The sequence below is a fragment of the Chiloscyllium plagiosum genome, unplaced genomic scaffold (genome assembly GCF_037043375.1).
Source record: "Chiloscyllium plagiosum isolate Xiang-an unplaced genomic scaffold, Cpla_swu_hap1 HiC_scaffold_13, whole genome shotgun sequence".
Lineage (NCBI taxonomy): Eukaryota > Metazoa > Chordata > Chondrichthyes > Orectolobiformes > Hemiscylliidae > Chiloscyllium > Chiloscyllium plagiosum.
Genome location: NW_028270151.1, coordinates 49,263,119 through 49,269,118, shown reverse-complemented (window position 1 = coordinate 49,269,118; position 6,000 = coordinate 49,263,119).

Here is a 6,000-nt window from a genome sequence, read left to right as displayed (position 1 = left end):
GACCTTAACGAAGGCTGTCTTCAGCTGGAATGAGAGAAGGGGGGATTGAGTGAGGAGAAAGTGTGTGGCACAGCTATTGGCTGATGCAAGAGTTGAAACGTGGCGAGTTGTTCTTAAAGAGTGAGGAGGCAACCTAGAGGTCATACAGGGTTTGTGGGTGAGGGAGGTGGTGAGGTTGAGAATGAGTGAGGGAAGATGTTGCAGACAATACTGAGAGAGGCAGAGCATGAGCCTTGATGGGACATGGGTGCAGTAGCAGAGGTGGGGTCAGTGTGAGGTTGCAAAGAGAAGAGTACATTTTTGGCATTTTCCCTGGTGCACCATTAACCTTCTCATGGCACTGCTGTCCATCTGTGGAGATGGCACTGACCAGAGTGGTGATCCCAGACCAGGCTGCCAAGGTCTGGTGGCACAACCTTATCTGCTAGTCCTCCAGGAAGAGGACACCTCTCCTCTGCACCATCCTCTCAAACAGGAGCTCCAGATCCCTGTTGGAGAATGACAGTGTCATTTTCCACTTCTCAGACACATTCACAATCTGTCCTTAACTGAGCAGGGTAGATTCAGACTGTCAGTGCTTGTCTAGTTCACAGTTTTTAAAGATGACATGGATGCCAGGTAAGCTGGTCTTTTGGAGGGATATCCGCTGAGTGGCAATTTGTTCTAGGAACAACATGTGGTAAGATGGGGACACCACTGGACGTGACAGATATCATAGGAGTAAGGTAGATAGTTAATGAGGTGAGTTTGGTAAGATACAGCATGAAATCTCACGAGACCTCGCAGCAAAAATTTCTCCCAAAACCTTGACACAATCATAATTAGTCAACAAAATACAGAATTTGGGCCATAGTTTCTGACAAAGAGTTCCCAAAGTTTAGCATGCAGTGTAAGGGAGACACAAACAAAGATTGGGCACTTTTCTAAATTAGGAAAGGAAAGCCAGGGAATGAATAACATACATTCTCACATGACTCAGTCTGTAACGACGAGAGAGACTTGGGGCCAGATTAATTGCAGAAAATCTGGCATAAGGAATTTAAAGACTGACATAATTAAGTGGAAGCCTTGAAATGGGGTCAAAGTGGTAAAAAAAATTATGAAGCACTGGTCTGCATTGTTGACAAATGATGAGTACCTAGAATAAATTGGACATCAGTTAAAAATCTGTCTATTATGCATTGAGGGCTCTTGCGGAAGAGTGTAGTATCCTTATATTTAAGCCAGAAGACCTGGGTTCAAGTTCCACCTGATTCAGAGATGTGTCATAACATATCTGAACAGGTTGATTTAAAAGTATCTATCTCTTTTATGTATTGTAAATTTGTCAAGAATATAACAGTACACTTTATGCTGTCAAATGCTATTTTCTGTGCAAGTAAGTATCGGCTTGGATTTTATGCTATCAGAATGATGGCAGCACTGACATATATTACAGTTAAAACCAGACTCCCTGGGAGAACCGGTCACTGCTTCTGGTTGTCAGTTTGATAAAGCGCTGGTATAATGCCCTGTGGATACCACTACCGTGTATCTTTGTGAACAGTAATAACTACATGTCTTTCTCTACGCACCAAACATAAATAACTCAGTGATAAGACAGACCTCGCACATTGATTTGAACTATCATTGATCTATAAAAATTACTGAACCTAATTGAGATAGACTGTAAGATTGTTGCACTTCTATTGTTCCTTCTTTTAGCTCATCCCATTTTCCTTTCAAATATGACCAGTGCTTCCTTGCTTCCAAGATCATGGTGTTCTCTCAATTAAGTGCAATTATTACCAAATTTCATCAGTTACTTCAAGCCTCTAAATGATGATCTGAAGCTATGTTATCTTAGACTATTTTCTGTGACTAGGTAAACGAGCCATTATGTTACATTGACAGAAAAGTAGCAGCATTAAGAAGTAAATTTGCTAAGAAGTCATCAGTAAATAAAACCAGCAGTGGAAGTAACTTTTTAGAGTTTGTTTTAAAGGCTTAATATTAGTGCAGAATGATAGCCTGATTATTAATTTTCCTGTCATTTTGTAAACTGCCTGTACACCTGTAATACTCTGCTACGTGACCAGAGCTCTGTATTATTCATGTTGTGCTTGAATTGACATCTACATAATGTTTCCAATGGACAATCAATACTAAAAGATAAAATGGGTGTATGTTGTGCCCATTTTCAACTGAAAATTGAAGGCATACTAATTTAGCAGTCCAAGATCAGCATACTTTTGACCAACTTGTGGGACCCTTTTATAAAATAGACATTAGTCCCCTTAATTATGTAAACTGAAAACATAATGCTGATTAAAACATTCCCTCTTAAAAATCATGGACAGTGAATGGAGCAAGCAATGAACAGGGTACCTTTATCCCATAGCCTCCAACACAAGTAATGTGTAAAATTATTTTTAAAAATCAGAAGCTGTGCAGCAAAGGAGCTCCCCTACTCCACAGAAGTGACAAACCCCTTCCGCCCCCAGTACTTATTCACCCTACCATGTGACACTGCTTTGAGCATCCCACCCACTTTAATATTGATATTGATTCTGAGACGAATAGCCTGTGGAAGCACACCCGGCATCTCAGGATTTTGATTGTCACGCAGTGTTAAGTGTGGGCCTGAAAACACTTCAGATCAAAGTCTATAGCTGTGCTTCCCATAGAAACATTAGGCTGATTTTTACCAGAAATCAACCATGTCTCAACTGTGGTGAGTTTCGTGGAAGGCTTCTCTCAGTGAGCCTGAGTGAAATTTCTCACACTGTTGCCTGCAACTTGCCTTATTGTTTATGCATCTCACCCCATGATATCCATTCATCCTAACGTTCCTCTCACCAGGATTTCCTGCAATCCCTGGCACTGGCACTGTTTAAACAGCCCAGCCGTAACCCAGGCAAATATTGCCAGCCACGGGTGGCCCTTCACTGTTCATGGAGTGGGAGGGGAACCAAAAACAAACACTTCTTACGGCACATATGTGGCATGGCTGTGACATAATTGCAAATACATGTGCACATTTGCAAATATATTGCTGTCTAAGAACAAATGCTAGTTTTCTTAGTGTCATCCCATCTTAGAGCACTGTGTACTCTTTTCCCAATGCACAGTGTTGTCTAACGTCTTCTTAATGTTCAATGTGGAATCATCACATACTGGAAAGCCTTCAAACAGTTGAAATCATTCACTTGCATTTTCAAAAACAGTAAATGTGAAGAAAAAACAAACCAAAAAAGGTTACGTTTGCTTCAGGCAATAGACAGAAGCTTGTCTTTCAATTAGCAACAAATTTACAGTCAATTCACTCAGCTGACATCTGTTGGAACTGGGTGTCAATTAAGTCCTATCTGGTTGTTGTGTTTGGCACTGCAGCACTCCATCATGCTGAAGGTGATGTTCCTCCTGTTCAATGTCCTCATCTTCCTCCTTGGAAGACTGCTGCAGCTTTCCCAGTTGTTCAGCACACATCTGTAAATAAAAAATATACACTGTCCCTGGATTTTCAATCTCAGCATAGGTATACAGATTTGGAAACCCAGCTTGGTACAGGTAACCCAGATGACAGGATCTTTGCTCCACAGCCAGAAGATGTTGGGTGCACCTACTGTGGCCCCAGCTACAGCTCCAAGGGAGGTCCGAGGCCCCAAAGGATACTTCCATATTCGAATGAAATTTACCTGCACCTCCACCAATGTCATCAACTTTGTCCGTGGCTCCCGATGTGATCTCCTCTACATCTGAATGCCAACTTGTGGATCGTTTCAGAGAACATCTCTGGGACACCTGCACCAACCAACCCCATCACCCCGTGGCTGAACACTTCAACTCCCCCTCCCACTCCACCAAGGACATGCAGGTCCTGAGCCTCCTGCATCGACAAACCCTTACCACCAGACATCTGGAGGAAGAACGCCTTGGGACCCTGCACCCACACAGGATTAATGTGGATTTCACCAGTTTCCTCATTCCCCCTCCACCCACATTATCCTAGTCCCAAGCCTCCAACTCGGAACCACCCTCTTGACCTGTCCATCGTTTTCCCAACTATCCCCTCCAGCCTCCTCTCTGACCTATTGCCTTCTCCTCCGCCTTCATCTACCTATTGCATTCTCAGCTACTTTGCCTCCAGACCACCCCCCCCCAACTTCCCCCCACCTCCCCCCTATCTCTGAGACCTCTGGCCCACAAGCCTCATTCCCAATGAAGGGAATATGCCCGAAACATCAATTCTCCTGCTCTTCGGATGCTACCTGACCTGCTGTGCTTTTACAGCACCACACTCTCGACTCTAATCTCCAGCATCTGGAGTCCTCACTTTCTCCCAGCTACAGCTCACAGGCAACAACAGGGGCTGCTGAGTGATGAGGTAGACTGTTCCAATGATCCTCTTGGTTCTCTGGGATTTTATTCCAGTCATTGGTTGCATTGTTTTTAAATGTCAGGTTCTCTAAGTATTACCCTTCAACCTCTTTCCCCCATCCACTCCCCATGCTGCCACCCACACCCATGACCTTCTAAAGCTTTATACCAAAGTAGTGCCAATCCATTCTTGCTGCCCATCACCTGTTATCTTAACACCATCTATGCTAACTCCCCATATTCACCAGGGGCAGACCTCAGGAGCAAAACTGAGACTAAATAAAGCAAAATTCTAAATATCTTTTACATACTTCAAAATATAAACAATATATTATCTATAGAAGCCCATTGAACATAGATAAATCTCTTCAAGTGCTGAAGTGCTTAATCCCTTGTAAAACTAAACATAATTTCTATAATCTCACAGCAAAGAATTCAAATATTTTGATAATCTTTTGGAGCTGTTGGAGCTTATGGAGGCAGTCAAGCATCAATGATGCTGTAATGATAGCACAAAGTGTTATGTTAACAAACAGCTATTGAAACGTTCAGCACAGCTTTGTTTTAAGTATGACTCAGGCAGGAAAATTTTCTTTCCGTTTTTGAAGGGAAAATTTTACTCAGTTTGACAATTCCACTGAACAGCATCCATGTTTTGTGAGCAATTATGTCTACTTTAAAATTTTGTACCTTACTCACTGCAGGGATACAGTCCTCATTACAATGAAAATGAGGTCTAATCTATTTTATTCTAGGTCTAAGTGGAGAAAGTAACTAATTGGCTGTATTAGAATGTGGTAAAACAATTAAATTTATGTTGTAACTCATGGAATAGTGCAACTAGAGAAAGATAGCACAATCCTTCCACTTCAGTCATAACAATATGTGGCTACTTATTTAAACGGGATTTATGCCTGGCGTAGAATTTTCATTCTGCTATTGCAATGAGCTGTAGTATTTATTAAAAATTCAAATTATGGAGTAGCAGCAAACTCTGCTATTCCATACTGTGACAGGGAAGATACCCCTGTTATTACTACAGCAAACCTTTTTATTAACCAACACCTATGGGACCAGGAGTGTACTTGATGATCAACTATTCCGGATAGTCAAGAGATACGCATTAACTGCAGTAATTCCTGACCATACGAAGCTTTCAGACATTAACATCCCTCAAAACAGCTTTTGATTTTAGGTGTGTTGATGTTTTTATGATGTAAAACACACAGTAAGTAATAGAAACTCAATGTAGGAAGTGTACACATCACTGTTACACTTTATTCACAGCACGAATACTCAGATATCGTGGTAGATTGTGGTATTTTCAGTATATAATTTTCACCAGTTTATCAAGAGTGCCAGTTAATAAGGTGCTGGGAAAAAAGAAAGTACGCTGTACTTATTGTTCTTGACTCTATTGCTATTAAGCCTCAGATGACATGGAGAGATCAGGAGCTTATAAACATACAAACGAGTTCAGCCCTTGCCTTGCTATTCAATAAGATCTTGGCTGATCTGATTGTAACCTCCTGCCCAACCCTGATAACCTTTCATCCCCTTTCTTAACAAGAATCTATCTGCACCTGCCTAAAAATATCCATAGACCCTACTTCCACTATCTGTTCACAACAAAAATACCAA